Source organism: Mustela nivalis (assembly GCF_964662115.1).
Source record: "Mustela nivalis genome assembly, chromosome: 5".
In the NCBI taxonomy this organism is placed as follows: Eukaryota; Metazoa; Chordata; class Mammalia; order Carnivora; family Mustelidae; genus Mustela; species Mustela nivalis.
The window spans coordinates 102,717,979-102,745,643 of NC_139024.1; the positions used below are offsets into that span (position 1 = coordinate 102,717,979).

The window sequence follows — 27,665 nt, forward strand, 5'->3', positions numbered from 1 at the left end:
TAATGAAGATCACAAAATCACCAATAACTTCATCATTCAAAGATAGTCATGATAAATATTTTGTCTGGATATTTAAATTGCTTTTTCAATGTATTTTCTATACATATATTGATAATTTTAATGAAATTAGTATTCTGTAAATGGAACTGTATTCTGTTTTTCACTGAATCAGTTAGTCATTTGCTTATTAATTTACTGAGTATTTATTAAAAATCATCATGGGTTTAGGTATTCTTCTACTACATATTTAATAGCTGCATGGTATTCCATTTTCTGGAAGCATGTGAAACAATCAAGTACAGTTGGTCATTTTTGGTGATTACACTTTGGACCACAATAAATATTGCTGGGTGATTTTCTGAAATTGGAATTTCTGTTGAAGTGTGCACATAATTTTAAAGGTAATAGCATATGTTGCCCTAAAAGCTCTCTAGGAAAGTTGTGTTACCTTGTATTACATGAAATAGTGTATGAAAGTGTCCATTTCCCACTACTCTAGTCAACATTGCCAATAAAAAAAAAAATTGCCTGTGTGTGTGTGTGGATATATAAAAGCATGGCTGATCATTTCTGTTTTTTCATGTTTAGTGCATTAATTTAAATTTTCTTTTAGTGATTTAATTGATCATATTTTATGCCTATTTTTTTTAATTGAGTTATTCTTCACACTACTGTGAGAAATTTCCTATTACATTAAAAATGATAGCCCTATAGCTATCTTATACCAGGCTTAATTTTTTTCCATTTATATGCTTTTGGCTTTTGATATTTATGTGTACAAGTTAATTTTTGCAAGCAAAATCTATTATCATTTTTAATTATGTTTTCTGCCTTTGTATTTATGCTTAAAAAGTTTTTCTTATCATGAAACGAGAATAACAACTAATATTTTCTTCTAGTACTTTTTTATTTCATTGTTGTACATTTTTTTTTAATATACTGGAAATTGATTTTGGTGTATGTAGTAAAATTTTTTTTTGAGTCCATGGCATTACTGAAGAATACATTTCTGTTGACTTCATGAATGCTAACAGGATTAAGTATAGACCTCTGGGTTCAACTTTTTTCACCCAAAGTTTTGTGGACATTGTTCCATTGTGTCTCACTCTTTAATGAAGATGGCTTGATTCTCCTTTTTTTGAAACTTTGTATATGAAATCTAGTTTTTTTTCCTCATTTGGTATATATGAATCATTATTTATTCTTAAAAGTGAAAAATTTACCAAGGTGTGTTCAGAAGTTGGCTTTTATTCATTGTTTTTGCTTTAATTATGATGAGTTCTTTTAAATATGTAGATATATATGTGTTTTCTGTAAGTTTAGGGAAGTTTTCTTGTATTACAACTTTTTGTACTATTTTGCTTCCATTTGTTCTTTTCCCATCTGTAGTAATTCTATTTATATGTACTGATGAGTCACTTTCCTATATATCTACTATTTTCTCTTACGATTTTTTTTAATCTCTTCATTATTCTTTCTGCACTGTAGGTAAAATTCTAAAGCTTTTTCCAATTAGATTCTGCATTGTTGGTTCTGATCTTTAGTGCTTCTAAGACATTTACTTTAAATTCAATGACTGTGATTTTTGTGTTCTTAAAATCTTTATCTCATCCAGCTCTTCTGCCTTTCAGAAAAGTAGCCTTTCAGTTTAGACTGTTTTTCCCCCTGATCAATTAATCTTTAGCTTCCTCTCTTTTTGAAGTCATTTACATTTTTAAAAAATTGAGATCATACATAAAAAATGTATGACATACACATACTTCGGTTTTCTGTGACATGCTCATCTTTTTATTGTATACTACCAAACATTTTTATTTGTTCCACCATTTCCCCCCTTGTCTTTTAAAAGGAGAGGTATATCCAGGGCCAGCATACACTCCAAATGTCAATAATAATACAATGTGTGTGGCATTGATATCTCACTTTTATACCAAGGAAAAGATGCACTTAATCTGAGACGTAGAGAATATAGAGAAATTGAGGTTTGTCCTTTTTTTTTTTTTTAAAGATTTTATTTATTTGAAAGAGAGAGAGAGAGAGATCGCAAGAGCAGAGGGGTGAGGAAGAAGCAGGCTCCCCGCTGAGCAGGGACCCTGACACAGGGCTCCATCCCAGGAGGTGATGACCCAAGCCGAAGGCAGATGCTTAACCAACTGAGCCACCCACGTGCCTTTGAGGTTTGTCTTTCCTTCATTGACTATCCATTTTGGCATGTTCTGGAATGAAATTAATACCTTCAGATTTTCTAAAGGCTAATGGTTCAGAGTGTACAGATCCCAACTCTGGATGAAGGATAACATTATACAGTATTATAGTAAGTGCATGAATGTGGTGTAAACTTAGTACCACCATGGCATGTATTTTAGAAAGGAATACACTAACTCCTAAGTTTTAATGAGATTACCTAATACTTTTAGTGGCTTACTACTATTTGTCTTCCAATGTATTTATTATATTGAGAGATATATATATGTAATTATATTGTTATATAACATAAATATGTTCTCCCACTCCCACTGTTGTTTCCTCGGCTTTTCATCTTCTCCTATCTTGAAGTATATGTTCTGATTTGGGTGTTTTACTTTGTATTGTAGGAGTCAGGTACTCTCTGCCTAGGAGGTTTTAAGGTTTTTTCCTTCATTTTTGAAAATTTGAATCATTCATAAAAAAATTGATAACTGTACTAGGATGTGGTTAAATCTATGTCAAACATTTATGGGATTTGCTGAGCTCTTTTAATTAGGAGACTCTGGTTTTTCTTCAATTCAGAGAAATTCCATTTTTTCTTCTTCTGAAACCACTTATCCTTTGTGATCTGCACTGAAGACCCTTAACTTCTCTCTGAAGGTATTTGTTTTTAGATATTTGTCCTTCTGGGAGCCTAATTAGTGGCCCAAGAGATTAAGAAAACGGGAGTTTCATCTTTTTCTTAAATTCATGTACTGAATTCTTAACTTGAAAATCATGGTGGTTATGTCTTTTGTCATGTTGAATTTCAGTCTTCTTATGTCTTGTTCTTTTTTCCTCTGGCAGTGCTATTTCACAAAGTGGCACATGTCTGTTTGGTCTCTCTCTGGCTGCTGGTATGTGTTATGGGCAATGGGTGGGTAGTGGGGAGGAAGGGAGCCCCTGCTCTGCTAGGGTTTGCAGTTAGTAGTTGCACTGGCCTCAAGAATGGAGGGAAGCAGGAACTTCCAGCTTCCTAGAATTTTACACAGTCCTAGCGTTGGACATTAGTATTGTAGATTTTATTGTAGGAATCACAGACCACTTCTTAATCAGAATAATTCTGTATTTTTTTACCTAACAAGAACAACCAAGTAAATCTGTTAATGTTTTCCTTCTCTTTACTAGGATTGTTTTGCAGTATTTTGTCACCTAAAATTTATTTGAAATAATGTTAGAGCCTAATGACTTTATAAACACCGACAGGTACTATTTTTGGTAGTGCAACTTTATAGCATAATTCCATATTACCTGCTGTTGATCAAATATTGATTTGTTTAAACTAATGAAGCATGAAGAAAAATACATATTTTACTTAATATTTTTATCATCTTAATTTCCATATTTTGCTCTCTGTGCTCTATGGCTGAGTGTCGGAAGAATAACTATTCCCTGAAAAAAGGAAACAGGCTTATTCCAGAGGCATTTTCATGGCACCTTAATAAACTAGCTAGGAAAGGCACCTAAGAGAGCAGTAAATGAGCACCCTCCGTTCTGTCTTCTTTCATTACACATTATTTCCAGAGGATGATGAGGCCATATTTTTACCTAAAATAGGCCTTCCATATGAATGTTTGAAGAAATATGTATGTTTTTCTTGTTGGAAACTTTAGGAACAGGTTTCAACTTCTTACACCTAAAAATATATTTCTTATGCATATTTTGACTACTTGGGAGATGAGTACATACAACTGGCCAACATAGGTCTCTTTTTCTCTCCTTATTCTTTCTCTTCCTCCTACTAGTTTATATGTGTTTAATATCAATTCAGTTTATATACATTGAGTAACTTCATATCTCATAAACATCGTGGGTTTTGGGGATACTGAAATAAATATAGCATTGTCTTATCATGCATATATAATTTGTAAACACACGGCATATAATTCTGATTAAAATATTTGGTATACTTATCAGGACACATTGATTTTAGACTGAAAATAACAGATAAAACTGTAATTTTCATGGAGTTATAGAAGTAACATGATTTTATATTTGGACCTTGTGTAGGTAAAGTATGTAGAACTCTATGGGGAAATAGGAATTCTTTTGTCATTTTATCATTTTGTCTTGACACAGCCACAAAAGTCAGTTGTCTCTTTCCATAGCAAGTTAGAAAATATTGTAAGTGTTGAAAGGATCATTCACCATGATGCTAGGATGGTTCAGTATTTGCAAATCAATCGATATGGTACACCCATTAACAAAGGAAAGATAAAATCATACAATCATCTCTGTAGATGGAGAAAAAGCATTTGACAGAATTTAACACCTGTTCATGACAAAAAAATCTCAAGAAAGTAGGTTTAGAGGGAACCTGTTTCAATGTTATAAGGCCCTGTAAGAAAAACCCATAGCTAATATCATAATGGTTAAAAATTGAGACTTTCCTGGAAGATCAGAGATAAGACAAGGATGTCCACTCTTACCACTTTTATTCAACATAGTACTAGACGTCCTAGTCACAGAAATTAGACAAGAAAAAGAAATAATAGGAATCTACATTGGCAAGGCAGAAATTAAACTGTTACTACTTGCAGATGGCATGATACTATACATAGAAACCCTTAAAGACTGCACCATCAAAACTATTAGAAATAATTGATGAATGCAGTAAACTTAGCAGGATATAAAATTAATACTCAGAAATTGGTAGTGTTTCTATACAGTAATAGCAAAATGCAGAAAACAATTCCATCTGTGTTCAGACCAAACAGAATAAAATATCTAGGAATAAACTTCACCAAAGAGGTGAAAGACCTGTACTCTGAAAACTGTAAAACACTGATGAAAGGAATTGAAGGTGACTCAAACAAATGGAAAGATATTTTATGCTCATGAATTGGAAGAATTAATATTGTTAAGATGTCCATACTACTACAAAGCAATCTCTTTCAAAACAATAGCAGCATTTTTCACAGATTTAGAACACATAGTACTATGATGTATAGGGAACCACAGAAGATCCCAAATTGCCAAAGCAGTCTTGAAAAGGAAGAACAAAGCTGGAGGTATCACGGTTTTTGATTTCAAGATATATTACAAAGCTTGTAGTAATCAAAATAGTATGGTAATGGTACAAAAATAGACACATAGGTCAATGGAGAAGAATAGTGATCCCAGAAACAAACAAACATTTATGTGGTCAATTAATCTATGGGAGAGGAGGCAGAATATATAGTTGGGAAAAGACAGTTTCTTTAACAAATGGTGTTGGGAAACCTGGATAGCTATATGCAAAAGAATGAAACTGGACCACTTTCTTATACCATACACAAAAATAAAATGGATCAAAGACCATGAAATTATGAAACTCCTACTACATAGGCAGTAACTTCTTTAACATTGGATGTAGCAGCAGTTTCTAGATATGTCTACTGAGGTAAGGGAAACAAAAGTGAAAGTAAACCATTGGGGCTATATAAAAATAAGAAACTTTTGCACCGTGAAGGAAACCATCAACAAAACAAAAAGGAATGTTACTGAATGGGAGAAGATATTTGCAAATGATATATTTAGTAAGGAGTTTTATGTATATATAAAATACATAATATATGTATAGTATATATTATATAAATATCTTTAAAATAAATAAATAATTACAACTCAATCCCAGACAAAATAATCTAAAATGTGTAGAAGACATGAACAGACATTTCTCCAAAGAAGACATACAGATGACCGACAGACACATGAAAAGCTGCTCATCATCACTAATCATCAGGAGAATCAAATCAAAACCACAGTACTTTATCATCTTACACCTGTCAGAGTGGCTAAGTCAAAAAGACAAGAAATAGTAAATGTATTGGTGAGGGTGTGTATTTAAAGGAACCCCCCTATGCATGACTCATAAGAATGTAGATTGGTATTGCTACTATGGAAAACAGTGTGGAGGGTCCTCAAAAAATTAAAAATAGAACTGTCATTAATTCATAATTCAATAATTCCATTACTCGGTATTTACCCAGTGAAAATGCTAGCTCAAAAAAATGTATGCCATCTTTACATTAATGTTGCCGCAATATTTATAAGCCAAGTCTGGCCTTTTGAGGGCTTATATCTAATGAAAGGTATCTGGTCATAACACCCAAAATTCTTCATTCTAATAGGAAAAACTCATAACAGGAGAGGTAGGAAGTGGGCTTGAGCCATTTGCATAGACAGAACAACATAGATCTTTGTGTGTGTGTGTGTGTGTGTGTGTGTGTGTGTGTGTGTGTGTGTTTGGAGGAAGATGTCTCAGATTAAGGACTGTTATAATATGAGGTATCTTGTATGGATGCTTCCTGTGATCCCATGTGTAGCTGTAGCATGAAGATGGGAAGTGGGAATGTCATTTTCCACTACTATCAGCCATCAGCCAAGGAGCCCAGAATACATGAAGCCTTGAATCCTGTGGCAGGTAACTGGTTTCTAATTGTGGTTGAGGCCAAGCATTTAACAGTGTGCTTGTTCAGCCCATTGGAGGGAAAGATAACTGATTAGACTGGAAATGGATTTGCAAAATATTTTACTTTCAGTATTTATCTTAGACATTTATTTTAAATTTAATTAGTATGATTTTGCCAGGCTTTGTATAACTGCATAATCACAGCCGAAATCATTTTAGATTTGTAAAAAAGATTTCAAGTTTGTTAAATGGGAAAAAAGAATGTAATATAATTTGTTAGAGTAATATAATATATTTTGTTAGAGTAATATATTTTGTTAGAGTTCTTTAAAAGAAACCTCACAAACTATTCATAATAAAATATTTTCCAGAGTTTGGGTGTTAAGCTATTCATTTGAAATATTTCTTCATAAATAAATTGCGTTTTAGCTTAAAGAATAAGATGATTTTTTTTTCATTTTAAGGCCAAATAACTGGACTATGTGTGACTTAAGCTAATTATATATTGTTCATTTTATCTAAAAATCAACAGGGATTAAAATATTTGAATCAAAAAAAATATTTGAATCAGAAAAACAGTTTTTTCTGTATTAGTTTGATGAGTGGCAGCCAAGTACTCATTTCTATTTACCTTTCCTGCTCTTTATATACTCCCTTGGTTCTTTGTGTAACAGACTGTCATACCTCCCTATTACAGATCTAGAGAGTTGTTAGTCTCTGAACAAGAACATTCAGAAAAGATAGCAGGCATTCTCTTTCTCAAATTTTAAAATAAAGAGCCCAAATATTTCCAGAGTGAATTTTAAGGTTTATGACTCTGAAAATTGCAAGTTAAGAAGCACATTAGCAATTATTTCTGAATTGCACCAAAAATTATGGACCAGTTCAAAACAGATTGTTGACGTTCTAATGTCACCACTGGTGCAACAAAAATCCTTTGCAATAGAGATTTTTATTTATGACTATATCCATGCCCTGTATCTCTTTTCTGCAACATCATTGCTTTTCTCCTTTTTAACAATTTCATTAAAAATAATTCCCTAGGATATAATGTGGCCTGATACTTAGAACAGGTTAACAAAAGTGGAACATTTTATTTTCTACTTCTGATCTTTGCCCAAAGCAGTTTAGTAGCAAGTTCAGTATCTGGGTCTCACCATTACAAAAAAAAAAAAAAAAAAAAAAAGTTTAATTATTATTTATCCTTGAAGATACTTAATTATCAGTAGAAAAGACTTGATGCTATTTAGCGATCTTCAGATCAAAGGAGTATAAACACACATCATTTTAACAACATGCAAGTATAAAAAGCTAAGAAATTATCTTTAGTGTGAGGTTAGTCTCTCCACTCTCCATGATTTTGCTCAAATTGCATGGATAACCTAGATACTGAAGCTGAGATATACATCCCTTTGAGGAAAAGGAAATTATTTCCTTTGCCTATTGTTTTGTTTTCTGCATAAAAGGAGTTGCACATATTTTGTAGATGAAAGGTTTTATTTATCCAAGGGTTCCTTTGAACACAAACTATTTTTTTCTGAAGTTATTCAGAAGGTTGTGTATGGGGGAAAAAAAAACCCAAGTCACACAGTAGCTGGAAAAGTAATCATTGTCAGTAGCACTTAGTTAGAGGACAGTAAAACGAACAAGACATAGACCTTAAAATGGAAATAAAGTGCTTGCTTTGATGAATAGTTATCAGTGGCTTAATTGGGTATTTTGTCATGTGCTGTGATGGGCTGTAGATTATCATGTTTGTGTGTTTTCTTATTTATTTGAGTCTTCACACAAATGAAAAACTTTTGAGTAAGTGTCTTTTAAAGGGAAATTCAAGTTGGACTTTGAACACTGTCATCAATTGTTTAGCCCATAAATATGTGAAAATACAGGTATTATAAATAATAGTTTGCTCTTGTTTTTGATCTCCCATTTTCTTTCATCTGTTAGCCCTTTGGTGCTGGAACACCCCTGTGATTGCTTCTGCCCCAGCCTCTCACAATCATTCTGCTCTGCCTACTTCTGTTAGTGATTATATTAGCCCAACAGCATTTAACTACAGTTTTCACGGTCGATTATTAATGAAAGTTTCATTTTATCTGTAGTATTACTTTGCCAACAAAACTGCTGTGAAGTTAATTACCTGGCAGTTTTTTAAAGGATAAAATTGAAAGAAATGGCTTTTGCTGCTAAATTGTCATGCAGACCTACTTTTGTCATTACAGGATAACAACAGATCCCTTTGATAACTAAGCCAGGTAGGTCAGCTGCTCTCTCTTGTTCAGATGGTTGATGAAATATTCACAAAACTGAAATCTAGCAGGGTCTGGAACCTATGGTTTTGCAATTTCGATGACATTTGATTATGTCCTTTGTAGATTGTTCATGTTCTTTGAACTTGGTTGAAAAAAAATGTTTATATTTCAACCTGCTGAGCTGCTCACATTTAAAAGAGAATAAGTGGCTTCTTCAAATCAACACACCTGGGGCAGCGGAGACTTGCCTCACGAACAATGGCTGAGAGAGACACCTGGCTGCGGGAGCATCAAGTAGCTGCATTGTTAAGCCTGCTGAATTGTGGAGAATGCGCGTTCAGCAAATCACAGTTCCTAAAAAGTTAATGTACGTATAGGCTAACGACTCCTATCTGCCTTGACTCATTTAAAAAATTACCCTCCACAAAAATATTGGGGCAGTAGTTTTAAGATTTTTTTTAACGTGTTTATTTTAATCACCTAGCGCTCATCACAAATGTACTCCTTAATTCCTACCACCTTTTTCACCCTTTTCCCAACCCACCTCCCTGGATAACCATCTGTTTGTTCTCTATAGTTGAGTGTGTTTTTTGGTTTGTCTTTCTCTCCTTTTCCCTTTGCTCATTTGACTTGTTTCTTAAATTCCACATATGAGTGAAATCATATGGTATTTGTCTTTCTCTGACTAACTTATTTTGCTTAGCATGATACTCTCTAGCTCCATCCATGCTGTTGCAGATGGCAAGATTTCATTATTTTTTACAGCTGAATAATGTTTCATCTTTTATCTATTCATATATGGATAGATAAATGTATATATATATATATATGGATAGATATAGATATGTAACATACCACATGTTCTATATCTATGCATCAATCTACAGACATGGGCTGCTTCCATACATTGGCTATTTTAAATAATGCTGCTGTAAACATAGGGGTGCATATTTCCCTTTGAATTAATGTTCTTTTATTCTTTGGGTAAATACTAGGTGGTGTGATTGCTGGATCATAGGGTAGTTCTATTTTTAACTTTTTGAGGAAACTCCATACTGTTTTCCAGAGTGGATACATCAGTTTTCATTCTTACCACCAGTGCACAAGGGTTCCTTTTTCTCCACATCCCTGCCAATGCTTTTGTTTCCTCTGTTGTTGATTTTAGCCATTCTGACAGGTGTGAGATTGTATCTCATTGTAGTTTTCATTTTCCTGATGTTAAGTGATAATGAACATTTTTTCATGTGTCTGTTGGTCATCAGTATATCTTCTTTGGAGAAATGTCTGTTCATATCAGATCATTTTTAAATTGGATTAATTGGGTTTTGGATATTGAGTTTTATAAGTTCTTTATGTATTTTGGATAATAACCCTTTATCACATATGTCATTTGCAGATATCTTCTCCCATCCTGTAGGTTGTCTTTTAGTTATGTTGGTTGTTTCCTTCACTGTACAGAAGCCTTTTATTTTCATGTAGTTCCAATAGTTTATTTTTGCTTTTGTTTCTCTTGTCTCAGGGGACCTATCTAAAAAAATTCTGCTACAGCCAATGTCAGAGAAATTACTGCCTATGCTTTCTTGTAGGATTTTTTTATGATTTCAGGTCTCATATTTAGGTTTTATACCACTTTGCATTATTTTTGTGTATAGTATAAGAAATGGTCCAGTTTCTTTCTTTTACATGTAGCTGTCCAGTTTTCCCAACATCATTTGTTGAAGAGACTTTTTCCCATTGGATATTCTTTCCTGCTTTGTTGGAGATTAATTAATCATATAGTTGTGGGTTTATTTCTGGATATTCTATTTTGTTTTGTTCAACTGTGTATCTATTTTTGTGTCATACTGTTTTGATTATTACAGCCTTGTAATACTTGTAATATAACTTAAAATGTGGAAATTGGGATGCTTTGCTTTTCTTCTTAAAGATTGCTTTGGCCATTCTGGGTCTTTTGTGTTTCCATACAAATTTTAGAGTTCTTTGTTCTAATTCTGTGAAAAGTGCTATTGTTATTTTGATAGGGACTGGATTAAATATGTAGATTGCTTTGAGTAGCATAGACATTTTTAAAAAAGATTTTATTTGTTTGTCAGAGAGAGAGAGATAGGGAGAGAGCATAAGCAGGGGGAGCAGCACACAGAGGGAGAAGCAGACTCCCCACTAGCAAGGAGCCTGATGCAGGACTCAATCCCAGAACCCTAGGATCATGACCTGAGCTGAAGGCAGATGCTTAACCTACTGAGCCAAACAGGTGTCCCTAGTATAGATGTTTTGACACTTTCTGTTCTTCCAATCTATGAGCATGCAGTATCTTTCCATTTCTTTGTGTTGTCTTCAGTTTCTTTGTGATGTCTTCTTATATCAGTGTTTCATAGTTTTCAGAGTCTAGGTATTTCACTTCTTTGGGTAGGTTATCTTACTCTTTCTGGTGCAATTGTAAATGGGGTTTTCTTAATTTCTCTTTCTGTTACTTCATTATTGGTGTATAGAAATGCAACAGGTTTCTAAACATTGATTTTGTATCCTCTGTCTTTACTGAATTTATTCATCAGTTCTAGCCGATTTTTAGTGGAGTCTTTTGTTTTTTTTTTTATATATAGTATCATATCATCTGCAAACAGTGTAAGTTTTACTTCTTTCCTCCCAATTTGGATGGCTTTTTCTTTTTGTTATCTGATTGCTGTGGCTAGGACTTTTAGGACTGTGTTGAATTAAAGCATCCTTGTCTTACTCCTGACCTTAGGGGAAAGACTCTTGGTTTTTCCCCATTGAAGATGATTTTAGTTGTGGGTTTTTCACATATGGCTTTATATTATGTTGAGGTATGTTCCCTCTAAACCCACTTTGTAAAGGTTTTTTTCTTTTTTTAAAATCATGAATGGATGTTGTATTTTGTCAGATGCTTTTTCTGCATCTATTGAAATGATCATATGCTACTTATCCTTTCTCTTATTAGTTTTAAGATTTTTAATTAGGAACTTTCTGTGCGCTGTTAGGGCAAGTGAGGTATGATCTCCATCACATTGGCCAGAGTCAGCAAATAAAATTACATGATCCTCAGTTAAATTTGAATTTCAGAAAACAAGTATTTGCCATGTACTCTGTATTATATCTGGAAACCATACATTTGAGTTTGATTTTTTTTATCTTACATAGAAATTATATTTATTTTCTTGTCACAAATAATAAGAACCCAAGAACATGGCAAAAATGATATTCAAATTGATATGATAATGTTATTTTGCCAAAATTTCATGTGATTTAGTTTGGGAAAGTTTTGAGATGCATCTTTCTACTCTTTTTTTTTTTTAAATTTTATTGACATATAATGTATTCTTTGCTTCAGGGGTACAAGTTTATGAATCATTAGTCTTACACAATTCACAGGACTCACTATAGCACATACCCTCCCCAATGTTCATAGCCCAGCTACCTAATCCCTCCCCCACCACTCCCTAGAAACCCTCAGTTTGTTTTCTGAGATTAAGAGTCTCTAATAATTTGTCTCCCTCCCCCATCCCATCTTGTTTCATTTTTTTCCCTTCTTTCCCCCATGACCCCCCACACTGCATCTCAAATTCCTCCTATCAGAGAGATCATATGATAATTGTCTCTCGCCAATTGACTTATTTTGCTTAGCACAATACCCTCTAGTTCCATCCACATCACTGCAAATGGAAAAAATTTCTTTTTTGATGGCTGCATAGTATTCCATTGTAGATATATACCACATCTTCTTTATTCACTCATCTTTTGATGGACATCTAGGTTCTTTCCATAGTTTAGCTATTTTGGACATTGCTGCTGTAAACATTTGGTCTCATGTGCTCCTTTGGATCACTACATTTGTATTTTTATGGTAAATACACAGTAGTGCAATTGTTGGGTTGTAGGGTAGTGTCTATTAAAAATTCTTAATAAATACTTTGCTTAATAAAGCCCTTTGACTCCAGCTCAGTGTTCTACAAAGAATTTCATTATTTCTTGAGTGTGAACTTCCTGGCAAGTTGTTTCTGCCTCTTGGCAGCTCCCGGTTTCTGTAGATGCTTTTTTGCGTAGATTTACCCAGACAGTTATCTGGTCTGAAGTAGGTGATCAGGAATATGGAAAACAGAAATCCTTCCTTTGTATGGTAGTATAGAGCCACAGAAATGACCAAGCAACATTAAATAGTACAAAGCATCCATGTTAAATTGTGAAGACCATAAGATTCTGAATGAGGACTTCTGAGTGGATTTGCAGTAGGAGATGGAGAAATGGGGAGGTAAAAGGAAAAGAATAGTCACAAATTAGCATATGTACCCCATTGTATTAGAGAAGGTTTTTCTAATTAAACACTATTGACATTTTGGGCCAGGTAATTCTTTGTTGTAGGGGGCTTTCCTGTGCATTGCTGTATGTTTAGGAACATCCCTGGCCTCTACATGCTAATAGAATCCTCCAAGTTTGACACAGTTGTGCCCAGATATAGTCAGATGTTCTTTGTGGGGCAAAATTTCTCCATGTCCACAACCATTGTACTAGAAGAAATGTTTACATAGACTTCACTAAGATGAAGTCACATAGAATCATTATATTTAAAGCATCATTTAGGTTTTATTGGAATGTTCTATATATAAAGGACTATACTTTTTACATGACCAATAAATGTTTTCATACAAGGAGAAAAAAACAAATATACTGACAGTTTTGAAAAATATCATCTGCTCACTGAACAATTCAAATGGGTACATCTGTGTGCATTTAGTTACCACAAAACTTATGGAAGGGTTATGTAACAGCAATTTGTCTCTCACTCCCAGTCTGTTATTTTACCTTCGTCAGGTTCTATACATAACCTCTACACTCATCCCTGTTTTTCAGGCTTATAGAGTTCAAGACTTCATTAAAGCAGTGTGTAGATGTGTTTGTGTGTATGGGTTTGTACATAAATATGGTGATATTTCCACAAATTATTTTTAAAACAAGCTTCTTTATAGCAAAGTGTGTTTAAAAATAGTAAAACAAATCTTCAAAAATTGTTCAGATGGTTGTATGCATCTCTAGCTGAATATAACAGGAAGCATCTTGACACAGCCTCTTTTCCTCTAGGGACCTCTCAGGTAACATGTAGTTTCTTTCCTGCTCTCCAGTAGCCCATTTTCTGAATCTATTTCTACTTTAGTAGAGACTTTTTCCTTCAGGCTTTCTTGTGTCATACCTTCCTCCACACCCTACCTATAGAAGTAGATAACTGTCCTAGATGCTAGTTGCCCGCCTGACTTTGAATCAACTTCCCAAGCACATGCACATTACTTTTAATTATCAAAAGAAAGGCCCCTCGGGCACCCTGATTTCAGACATCATCAAGGATATATGAAAATGGAGGAGAGAAGGGTTCCTTGCAACCAAATGTTGCTGCTTCTTTTTGAGCACTTCTTTTTAGTTTAGTACAGAAGTCTGATTCTGAGATGAGAAATGGCACAAATTTAATCTACGTGGTTTCTTCATGAGACTTTCTCACAAGGAGGACAGTTAAAAGAACACCTTTTCCTCCTGTGATTCTTTCCACATGCAGCAAAGGATGATGACACAGAGGAGGGAAAGAGATGTCCAGTTTTCCCTGGTAGTTCTGACTTAGTGGGTTCCAATCGAAATCCCTGTGGTCATGTCTGGGGAGAGGGTGTAGCATGGTATAAGGATGGATGGCGTGATTGGGAGAGGATGTTGGAGAAGTGGAGGCTCAGGGTTAAAGGAAAGTTTCAGGAAGTGAGTGCTGTCCATTGGAAGAATAAGGGTGAGGGCAGTGGTGATGAAAGGACTAACACAGATGTCTTGCTGTTCATTAGGGAAAAACTGTTATCCTTTGGCCTTTTCTCAGGAGGCTGCATAGGGATTGCAATACTTTTAATTAACTTTTACTAGTTTAACATAAATAGTTTTAAGTCTTAAGTAGTTTTTCCAAGTAGTTTTTCCAAGTGAAATATGAATAATTACTTGTGCCTATTTCTAGAAGTTATGTGTATTAATGTGACCTTTACATTTTTCTCAGTTCTGCCCTGGTGTAGCCATCCAAAGGACAAGTGGAATATCTCTGTTACTTGTCCTAAACATTTTCTGTTTTTTTTTTGGTTTAGGATTTTTAGGGCAATGTATGTTTTTAAATCACATTTAAAATTTCTTTAATGTTTAATACTTTAACCATAGACGTTGTTATCTGTTATTTTTTTCTGATGCCTCAACCTGTATTGACTTCTAATAATAAATTCCCTGATAAGTGGTCATTGAAATATTGTCATTTTATTTTTAGATACAACATTTTAGTCAGTTTTGATGCAAGCATGACCACAAGCTCCATTTCTTTTTGGTTCTGGAATTTGAACTTTACAAGTCGTGTTATTATTATTTTTTTTTTCAGTTCCTTGAAACTCATCTTAAATACAATAGGCCAATAGTCTGCTTTTGTTTTATTATGAATATCTTGAATCTTACTTTTTTTTTTTTTTTTTTTTTTGGTTTAAAAATAACCTTCTCTATTCTTCCCAGAAAAACATCTAGCTACTTTCTGAGATAACTCTCTTTTGTAACTGTTTTCATTTGGAGCATAGAACATTAAATTTTGGGGGGCGCCTGGGTGGCTCAGTGGGTTAAAGCCTCGGCCTTCAGCTCAGGTCATGATCCCAGGGTCCTGGGATAACTGGGATAACATCGGGCTTTCTGCTCAGCAGGGAGCCTGCTTCCACCCTTCTCTCTGCCTGCCTCTCTGCCTACTTGTGATCTCTGTCTGTCAAATAAATAAAAAAATTTAAAAATAAAATAAAATAAATGAAAGCTCTTAAAAAAAAGAACATTAAATTTTTGTAGTAAATGCATATTTAAATACCTGAATGGACCCAATTAGTGAGAAGTGTTGCATTTTGAATTTATTGAAGTTGAGTCCATTAATCCAAATGAGAAAAAATAACTGTCTTTAATTTTAGAATTATATGTAAACTCTACTGTTGAAAAAGACACACTGAAGCAAACCTTCCCTTATCCCTGGTGAGTCTGAATATATATGTAAATACATTATACTGTATAAGAGAGGTAAGAGATTTTATTCAGTGTGTGTTATAAACACATATATGCACATACATACACAAAACTCCTACAAGTTTTTGAGAAGTTTATATTTTAGGCTTTTTATGTTTTTTCTGTACATGCATATATGCATGTTTATAGTGCAACTCACTTTAATAATTTCATAGTTTGCCTTGTAGGAAAATATACCTTTCTGTTTCAAACAAATTACCTTGGTCTTTTAAAAAAGGATATAGGGAAAAATAATGATTTTTTTTTTTTTTTTGTATTTTATCCCCAAAGCTCATCCAAAAGCTTTAGGATTCTCACACAAAGTAGCAAGCATTTACTCAGAAAGTAAATCCAAAGAAAAGAGGATTTATATGAGACCAACTAACCAAGCAGGCAGTGAATTTCAAATTCAGAGAATAAAAAGGTTTATTAAAATGTGTCAGCTCATCACTTCTAGACTATGCTTTCGAAATAGCCAGCGGCCCCCCCTTAGGTGATTTCAGACAGTGGTTCATTTTCTTTTAGTTAATAGGAATGAATAAATAGAGGAAGAAGTATTTCTGGCTAATATTTAATCCCGTTATGCTGACATGTAACATCATGTTATATAACTATACTTTTGTTTATGGTTCGAGTATTTGTTTTGTTACATTTAAGTTATAAAAATAATTTCAGTCCATAACCATTTAAAGCTGAGCTCAAATCACAGTAAACGTCTTACTGTTTGCTGAGCCAGTATCCTGGTAACCCGTGAGGACATCTGTTAGCTTACACTGATATGCCTAAGATATTTTGTTGTAGGTTAAAGCAGAAATAATTGTTTAAAATTTTAAAAATATTTTATTTATTTATTTGAGAGAGGGAGAGAGAGAGAGAGAGTGTGTGTGAACACAAGTTGGGGGGAGGGACAGAGGAAGAGGGAGGAGCATGCTCCCTACTGAGAAGGGAGCCCCATACAGGGCTCCATCCCAGGACCCTGGGATCATGACCTGAGCCAAAAGCATATGCTTAACTGATTGAGCCACCCAGGCACCCTGAAAGAATTTTTTTTTTTTTTTTTTTTTTTAACTGCGGGAGCACCTTAGACTGAGGTGGAATAAATATCAGCCATGGAGGGAGCAGAATGGCTACAGCCCATTTGGAGTTTTGAGCCCTAATAGAGTGAGGTGCAAGAAAAAGCTGAAGGAGCTGCTTGGATGAGAAATGATACTTGTGAGAGGAGCTAGGCTTCTCCAAGGGCAATGATAGATTACTGCATAGAGGATGTGTGAGGGGCTTCTTTCCAACTTCAGCAATGGGTAGAGCTCTGAGTTATCAGAGACTTACTACTTTGGGAACACAAGAAGGGAGCACCTTGACTTGGGCACAGACATTCACAAGATACATGAAACCATGGCAGGGACGGGATTTTCATGCTGGAAGGCAGCCCTCGAGAAGGAAAAGTTGGGAGCAGATAATAGCAGATTTATTCTTTGCCTTACAGGGACTCCCAAAATTACCTGGGCAGGGGATTCTTCCAGGGATTGGAGTCCTTTCTTCATGAGTCAGTAGGAATATTGACCCAGCAAATTTTGAATGTCTCCTGTTACTGTACTAATGTTGACTGGAGACATTTGCATTGTCTTTATTTATGGTGTTTCAAAATTATTGGGAGTATCCTTTTTAATAAAAGGTGTAATTACAAACAAAAAAAATCCACAACAGGGCGCCTGGGTGGCTCAGTGGGTTAAGCCGCTGCTTTCGGCTCAGGTCATGATCTCGGGGTCCTGGGATCGAGTCCCGCATCGGGCTCTCTGCTCAGCAGGGAGCCTGCTTCCTCCTCTCTCTCTCTCTGCCTGCCTCTCTACCTACTTCTGATCTCTCTCTGTCAAATAAATAAAATCTTAAAAAAAAAAAATCCACAACACCTGACTGATATTTTCTAATATAGATTTGTTTCTATAGTTTGGGTTCATTTTAAAACATCTGAATTGTCTTTGTGCATATTAATGAGTTTAATAATTAGATGAAGAATGAAGGAGAACATATAGTTCAGAAGCAATTAATCAACATTATTAAAACACATCCTATAAATTGTATCTATATTAAGAAAGATTGCATTCTCAGTGAGAATTTATAAATTACATATTATATTATCAGTTTATTTGATAGTAAAATTAGGATTATAATTCTATTTTTATTTATTCAGTGCTAGAACATAGCATTAAACTAAAGCACATTTTATTTGAATATGCTGTGCTGAAAAATGGACATGTATTAGCTAGACAATGACTGGTTTTCAACACACTCTATGCTATCATGTTCTAGCTTAGAACTTCAAAAAACTTTGGGAATACTATTGCTGTACTATGCAATGTTGTGATTCAGTATTAATATATTTAATTTATTTAAGTTTCATGCTTCTGCTCTATTATGCAGTGAATAGGGCTGTGTAGCTGAGAAAAATTTCCATTCTTGTCCAAAAATATATATTGAAGAGCTGTTTATTTCATTTGCATTCTTTACTGAAGTAACAGTATGCTCTTCCACTTATTGATTGAAAGATGTTAAACAAGTTATTTATTCTCTTTTAGTCTCAGTTTTGTTTTACCTTGTAAATTGTGGATAAAAGGGTGGATGTGTTAAGGAACTGAGATATGGTGGCTTCCAGCATCTGGTTGTTGCCACTCTCCTTTCTTCTTGCAATGCACTTCTTATAAATAGCAAAGTCTTGGCCCTAATTTCCATCCTGAGATCTTTTTTTCTACCCAGTGTTCCAGGCTTATAATTATATTGTCTTCATATCATAATTCTATATACTTAGACTTGCCATTGTTAATGAAGTGGGAAGATACATTTATTTTTAATTCTAGTAAATCTCCAATTCCATTATTTTCCTTTTAAATGTCTTTTACATTTTTCATTTCTCTTACCTTTCTAATAGCACAATTCTAGTTTGGGTCCTAATCACCTCATGCAGAGATTACTGAGCAGCACCTAACAGGTATCTCTAACAGCAGATTTCCCCCTTTCCATTTGATGTGAATTTTATTGCTAGAATTATTTTTCTTAAAAATTATGTAATTCCCCTCATGAACAAAATAAAATTTTAGCAAATTTATAAGCATTTAAATTTCATCATGTCCTAATTTCTTTGCTAGCTTTGACGGCTTTATAACAAAAACATCCTCCTATTCCCATCCCCACTAGTCGCCTTTGCAGCTTCTCTTCATTCTAAGAAGGAGGATGTGTGTGTGTATGTGTGTGTGTGTGTGTGTGTGTGTGTGTGTGTTTATTCCAGCCTCTCTGCCTTTGTTCTTATTCCACACTGCTCTTATTCCACATCCATCTAAGTTCTTCACCCATCCTTCAGGGATCATACAGGTTTTTCTTTGCTGTTAAAGCTTCTAATGCAAGTTATATGAAAACTTGCCAAATATTTATGTCTCTAGGCATTCTTTACCAGTGATTTTTATACATACAACTAACAGAACCCTGACCTTTTTTTGTATTGCAGTAAAATAGATACAAGATAAAATTTACCATGTATCATTTTTGAGTATGTATTTTAGTGGCATTAGGTATATTCACATTGTAATGCAACAATCACCACTGTCCATTTGCAGAAAGTTTCATCATCCCAAACTGAAACTCTATCTATCAAACAATAACTGTTCATCTCTCCCTCAACACCTGGTGGCTACCATTCTACTTTCTTTATGAATTTGACTATCCTAGATACCATATTTAAGTGGAGTCATAGAATTTTGGGGTGTGGCTTATTTTTCTTAGCATTAGGTTTTCATAATTTCTCCATGTTATAGCCTATATCAGAATTTCAATCCTTTTTAAGGCTGAATAATATCTCATTGTATACATAGACCACAGTTTGTTTGTCCATTCCTCTGGTGATAGATAGTTGGGTTGCTTCTGCATTTTCGCTATTATGAATAATACAGCATAAACATTGGTATTCAGATATCTGTTTGAGTCCTTGTTTTCAGTTCTTTTTTGTAACTATCCAAAAGTGGAATTGTGGGTCATTCTATGCTTAATTTATTAAATAATTGTTATTCTGTCTTTTACCATGGTTGTACCACTATGTGCTCCCAGCAGCAATGTACCAGGGTTCCAAGTTGTCCATATCCTTGTCAACACTTGCTATTTTCTGCTTTTTTGGTAACAGCCAGCCTAATGGGTGTGAAGTCGTATCTCATTGTGGTTTTGATTTGTATTTTCCTAAAGATTTTTGAAGTCAGTTATCTTTTACTATGCTTATTGGCCATTTTTATATTTTCTTTGGAGAAATGTCTATTCAAATCCTTTGTTTTTGAATCAGATTATTGTTATTATTTTTAGATGAGGCCATTTTATTTTTTATTTATTTTTTAAAAGATTTTATTTATTTATTTGATAGAGATCACAAGTAGTCAGAGAGGCAGGCAGAGAGAGAGAGGAGGAAGCAGGCTCCCTACTGAGCAGAGAGCCCAATGTTGGGCTCGATCCCAGGAGCCTGGGATCATGACCTGAGACGAAGACAGAGGCTTTAACCCACTGAGCCACCCAGGTGTCCTGAGACCCTTTTAAACAGCAGATGTTCAAAAAAGCTTATTAACAGGTATATGAAGACTTAAATCACCACAGGGAACATGAACTAATGTTCTGTGTGTATGATGCACTGTGAACCACTGAGGAGGACAGAACTTTACAATGGCCTAAGATGCCTTGTTTACTAAGTTATTGGATATGTTATTTATGTTTTCAATCCATTTCTTTGTTTACCGTGGTGGTTCTCTTTGATGTCAGCATGCCTATCTATAAGCAATTTTCTTTTTAACTTGATGTCTTAATCTGATTTTTTTCTTGGAAACTAGATGATCCATATTGTTACAGTTATACATAAATTTAGACAAAATAATTTCTCATAAAGGCCTAAGAGACTTCCTGTGGGTAAAGAGAAGTTTTATTGTATGGAATTCACAATGTCAAACATATAGCCTATTTTTATTTTTTATTGATGGAGCTAGGTAAGATTTCTTGATTTTTTTTTTTTAATATAGAAGTGAGATCTTGCAGGGTAAGCTTCTCAAGTGTAGCAGCTGTATTTGGTTATTTACTTATTCTCCATATTTATCATGTTGCATATTCAGTAGTTAGATAATGAATGTATTTTAGTTGCTTTGTGGTGAGTTCATTCAAGTTGTATCATAGGGCAGTTTCCATGGCAATTTTAACCACTTTTTAATAGATTAATTTATTCAAAAATTATGTTTATTATTGAGGAGAGGCTTTGAAATTTATGATGCCTTAAGAAATCTCAATTTATCAATAGGTTTTGCTGTGTTTACAGATAATACAAAATCTTAGAGGTTTAGAAAGACATCAGTAGTTCATTCACTGATGATTCTGTGGGTGGATAATTTGGGCTAGACTCACCTGGGTAGTTTTTCTGAGTTCACTCTTGTGGGTGCAGTCAACTGGCAGGTAGACTGGGATCTGGTTGGTTCCGGGTGGCTTTAATCACAAGTGTGGTACTTGGGTTGGATGTCTCAAGTTACTGATTCACTTATCTACCCTCTGCTAGGCTGGTCAAGATTTCTTTTCAGGGTCTCAAAAGCAACAGGAAAGAGCATGCTGGAGTGAGCAAGCTTTCTTCATGTCTCTGTCTCATGTTTGCTAAGGGTTTTTGGCCAAAGAAGTCACATGGCCGAGCCCAGATTCAGGAGAAAGAGAAATAGATTCTTCTTCTATATGGATAGGTTCTACTTCTACTTAACTTACTATGATAAATTTTTGTTTTCAGTCTGTCACCATGTCAATATCAACACATGGCCTTGTTTTGTTCATGTGGTAGAAGCCCCATGTGAAAACTATTTTCAAAATATAACATTATGTGTTTTAAAATAGATTGAAGCCATACATACAGTATCTGAAATGGCAAGAGGTTTAGATATCTTTTTTGTTTGAATTTATAGTTTAAGATACACTTTAAAAGGTTTTTTTTTTTTTTAATCAATTGCTTGCCCTTCTGTCAGATTTTCAGGATATGTAAATTACTAAAATACCAAAATCACTGTGCATTAATCATATAAGACAATTGAATGACAAAAATTTTAACATCAAATCACTCCCTAAGGTAGTGTTGTCCTTTTAAATTTTAATTTCTATACAAAATCAAAAAAAGAAAGAAGGGAGTAAAAAAGCACTATAGAGTAAAATTGTAGTCATAAATCTATTGAAGTTACCTAAGTTATTTGGAAGCTAATTATGACTGTGTGCAAAGTAAATGATGTGAGAACTGAATTAATGAAGACTAGCTACCTCCCACAAGCTAATGAGGCAGACTTTATACCAATAGTGTCATAAATTGAAAAATTAAACCTCTTGGTGGAGAGAAAAAAGGTGGATCCCAAGTTAAAATAACATGCAAGGCCAAAGAAGTTCCCAAAGGCCCTTTCTGCAATTAACAGTCTTTGCTTGCTTTTTGTATGATACAAAATATAGAATGTAAAATCCTTAAAATACCCTTGGAATTTGTACCTCTGTCCACCCATAAGAATTCATAGACACTATAGTTTGCCTTAGCTCACAGAGTCAATGTAGTGCTAGTGTTCAAATGCATCTCCAGGGGCACCTGGGTGGCTCAGCGGGTTAAAGCCTCTGCCTTTGGCTCAGGTCATGATCCCAGGGTCCTGGGATCAAGCCATGTATCAGGCTCTCTGCTCAGCAGGGAGCCTGCTTCTTCCTCTCTTTCTGCCTGCCTCTCTGCCTACTTGTGATCTCTCTCTGTCAAATAATTAAATAAATAAAAATCTTTAGGAAAAAAAATCAAATGCATCTCCATTTCTCAGGTGTTGGCATATATTTAGGCTTATTATATGTAAATTCAAAACAAATATACATTTGTATATTTCTACATATTTATGTATATTTACATTTACATATAATGCAACTTGAAGCAATCTAAAAGATTGGCAGAATAGATATTCCACAGTTTAAAACATAAAAAGAGGGCACATCAAGAAGAATTGAAGGGTCAGAGATGCTATTGGGAACCAGACCTCTAATGAGGTGGCAGGGATATCATAGACACAGAGATCCTCCTTGGGTAAAGGGATCAAGCTCCACATCAGACATGCTTGACCTGGGGGATCTACACTGGAAAAATGAACCCCCATAATGTCTGGCTTTGAAAATCAGAAGGGTTTAGCTCTGGGAGAGCTGGTACAGTATGAGAACCTGGGACTCTATGAAAGGGCCAACATGCTGTATCACTGGGTCTGAGATTCAGCACTGAAAAAGCAGTTTGAAAAGCACCTGGGTTAAACGTGAAGGAGAATATTGACTAACTTTCGGGCTTGTGCCAGAGGATCAGAAACCTGTAGGAACTTTCTTCTGGAATGGAAGTGCTGGTAAATGCTATATTTTCTCCTCCTTTCAGCCTAGCTGACACTAGTTCTGACACTCTTCATTTACTTGCTAGCACCATTCACCCTGCTCTGGCATTCTGCTGCATATCTGCCCTGGCAGGTACCTCTCTAAAGTGATTCCCACCTGTCACATCTGGTAGGCAGCCTTAGTTGGGGCTGGCATCTCTTCAGAGCTGCTACCATCCACCACACCTGGTGGACCACTTTGGCCAGGAATGATGCTACTCCAAAGTGACTGCAACCTTGAAGTGGAGAGGAACCTGTTCTACCCAACAGCACACCTGCAGCGTTTGTGGCTAGGTCTCTCAGCTAGTTGCCCTGGGGACTAACACCACCCACCAGCATGCCTGCAGCAGCTAAAACCTGGCCTTCCAGCCAGATGTACCAGGAGAAAACCCCACCTGCCAGTAAGCTGGCAGCAGCTATAGCTGGGTCTCTCAGCCAGCTGCACTGGGGGCCAGTTCTGCTTACCAGGGGTTATGCATTAGTCATGACCAGTCATTGCTGACAGCTGGGCTGAGGGCTAGTGCCACCCACCAGCTTACCTGCTGCAGCTGCAGCCCAGTCATAGCAGAAGGGTGCATGTAACTCACAAGGGGGACACCCTTGGAGTCCTTGGTGGTTGGGGGCGAGGAGCTGTTGTATTATGAGCCCTACAGGATGCCTTCTACATAAGGCAGTTACTTTCAAGAGCAGGAGATGTTGATTACCTAATATATATATAAAAAAAAAAAACATGGAGGATCAGAAAAAATGAGGAAACAGAGGAATATGTTCCAAATGGAAAAAAAAAAAGAAAACGTAGAGAAAAATAAAAGTAACTGAAATGAAGATAAGACATCTACCAATAAGGAGTTCAAAGTAACCATCATAAAGATATTCATCAGACTTCAGAGAAGAGTTCTCTATGAAAACTTCAACAAAGAGATAGAAAATATAAAAAAAGAATCAGATGAAAAATATATTAACTGAAATGAAAAATACACTATAGGGAATCAACAGCAAATTAGAGGATGTGGAAGGGATTGGCAATCTGGAAAGCAGGGCTGTTGAAAGAAATTAAGCTGAACACCAAAAAGAAAAAAAAAATGAGAATAGGTTAAGGGAACTCTGTGACATCATCAAGCATAAAAACATTCTCATCATAAGGATTCTAGGAGAAGAGTAAGAGAAGAGGGCAGAAAACTTGCATGAAGAAATAATAGCTGAGAACTTCCCTAATCTAGAAGGAAACAGATACCAAGATTCAGGGATCACAGAGAGCCCTAACAAGATAAACCAATAAAAAGCCCACACCAAGGTACATAATAATTAAAAGGCAAAAAGTAATGATAAAGGGAGAATTTTAAAAGCAGGAAGAGAAAAGAAAACCATTACATTCAAAGGAAATCCCTTAAGGCTATTAGCTGATTTTTTAGCAGAAATTTTATAGACCAGAAGGGAGGGACATGATATATTCAGAATGCTGAAAGAAAAAACTGCTACAAAAATACTCTACCCAGTAAGGTTATCATTCTGAAAGGGAGAGACAAAGACTTTTCCAGAAAAACAAAAACTAAAGGAGCTTATTACCATTAAAGTGGCCTTACAAGAAATGTTAAAGAGACTTCTTTAAGTGGAAAGAAAAGGCCATGACTGAAAGTAAGAATGTTATAAAAGGAAAAAATTTCACATGTAAAAATAAAATACATAGTAATGACAGTAGATTAATCATTTATAATAAAGCCAGTATGGAGGCTAAAACACAAAAGTAGTAAAATCGGTTGTATCTACAGATATATCAAGGGATACACAAAATAAAATAGGTAAAAATATGAATATATTCATATAAGGTGGGGGGGGGAGTAAAATTTTAGTGCTTTTAATATGTATTAGAACTTAAGTGCCCATCAACCTAATATAGACTACTATACACATAAAATGTTACATATGAACCCAGTGGTAACCACAAAACCCATTAGAGGTAAACAAAAAATAAAGAGAAGTAATTGAAGCATAACACCAAAAGTCATCAAATCACAAGGGTGAGAGCAAGAGAAAAAAAAAGGAACAGAGAACTACAAAAACAACCAGGAAATAATTAACAAGATGGCAACTGTATATATCTATCAGCATTTACTTTAAATGTAAATGGACTAAATTCTCCAATACAAAGATATAGGAGTGGTGAATGGCTAAAAAAAATAAGACCCATCTCTGTGCTGCCTACAAGAGACTCATTTCAGATTTAAAGACACATGCAGACTTAAAGTAAAGGATGGAAAAAGATATATCATCAAAACCCAAACCAAAAAGCAAACCACTGGGATAGCAATATTTATATCAGGCAAAATAAACTTTAAAACAAAGACTATAACAAGAGGGAAAAAAGAAAAAAGCATTACATAATGAAAAAGGGATCAATCCAATAAGAAGATATAACAATTTTAAATATCTATGCACCCAACAATCCAATAAGAAAATATAACAATTTTAAATATCTATGCACCCAACATAGGGCCACCTAAACATATAAAACAAATATTAACAAACATAAAGGAAGAAATTGACAGTAATACAATAATGGTAGGGGAATTTAACACCCCACTTACATCAATGGGTAGATCATCCAGACAGAAATTTATAAGGAAATAGTGGCTTTGAATGACACATTAGGCCAGATGTATTTAGCCAATATATACAAATATAAACAGCTATAATGTTTAATATATAAATATAAAAATATTTTTATATTTATAATGCAATTAATCATACAATTAATATAATTGTGTCATATGTTATAGTAACAAAAATATTTTAATAATATATAAATATATAAATATATGTTTGTGTGTTTATATATAAACATCATGCAAAAACAGTAGAATACACATTTTTCTTTCACATGCACATAGAACATTCTCCAGGATAAAACAAATGTTAGGCCATAAAACCAGTCTCAATAAATTTAAGAAGATTAAAAATATATTAAGCATCTGTTCTGACCACAAATATAGGAAACTAGAAACTAAATACCAGGGAAAAAAACACAAACACATGGAGGTTAAACAGTATGCTACTAAAAACCAATGGGTAAATTTGACTTTAATCAAAGAAGAAATAAAAAAATACCTTGAGACAAATAAGAATTGAAACACATTTTAAAATCTTCAGGATACAGGAAAGCAGCTCTAAAATGAAGCTCATGGTGATACAGCTTAACTCAAGAAACAAGAAAAATCTCAAATAAATAATCTAACCTTACACCTAAAGAGCTAGAAAAAGAAGAACAAACAAAGCCTAAAGTTGGTAGAAGGAAGGAAATAATAAAGATCAGGGTGGGGATGCCTGGGTGGCTCAGTTGGTTAAGCAGCTGCCTTCGGCTCGGGTCATGGTCCCAGCATCCTGGGATCGAGTCCCACATTGGGCTCCTTGCTCGGCGGGGAGCCTGCTTCTCCCTCTGCCTCTGCCTGCCATTCTGTCTGCCTGTGCTTGCTCTCTCTCCCTCTCTCTCACTGACAAATAAATAAAATCTTAAAAAAAAAGTTATTAAAAAAAAAAGGTCAGGGTGGAAATAAATGAAATAGTGACTAAAAAAAGCAATAGGAAAGATCAGTGAAATTAAAACTGATTCTTGGAAAAGATAATAAAATAAGTAAACCTACAGCCATACTCATCAAGAAAAAGAGAGGTCTCAAAATCAGGAATTTAAGAGATTATAATTGACACCACAGAAATACAAATGTTTTTAAGAGTCTACTACAAAAAATTACACAATAATGAGTTACACGACCTAGAAGAAATGGATAAATTCCTAGAAAGATGCAGTCTTCCAAGATGGAATAAAAAGAAATAGGAAATTCCAGCAGACTGATTATTAGTAATGAAATGGAATTAGTAGTTAAAAAATTCTAAACAAACAAAAATCTAGGACCAGATGGCTTCTCAGGTGAATTCTACCAAAAATTTAAAGAAGAGTTAATACACATCATTTTCAACTATTCTGAAAAAAACAGAAGAGGAAAGAAAACTTCCCAATCAATTTTACAAGATCAGGATTATCCTGATAGCAAAACCAGACATAGACACTACAAAAAAAAAAAAAAAAAAAAAAAAAAAAATGTAGATCAATAGCCCTGATGAACATAGATGCAAAAACCTCAACAAAATATTAGCAAACTGAATTCAACAATACATCAAAAAGGTCATTCAGCACAATTAAGTGGTATTTATTTCAGGAATGCAAGGATGGATCAATATTTATGAATTAATCTATGGGATATACTACATTGATAAAATGAAGGATAAAAATTATATTATCTCAAAGGGTGCAGAAAAACGACTTGACAAAATCCA

The 27,665-nt window shown here is 34.6% G+C and overlaps 1 long non-coding RNA gene across 2 annotated transcripts in view; it reads left to right on the forward strand.

Moving 5' to 3' along the window:
- LOC309865094 overlaps positions 1 to 27,665 on the forward strand; it is a 327,841-nt gene that overhangs the window by 99,254 nt on the left and 200,922 nt on the right. The window lies entirely within an intron of this gene.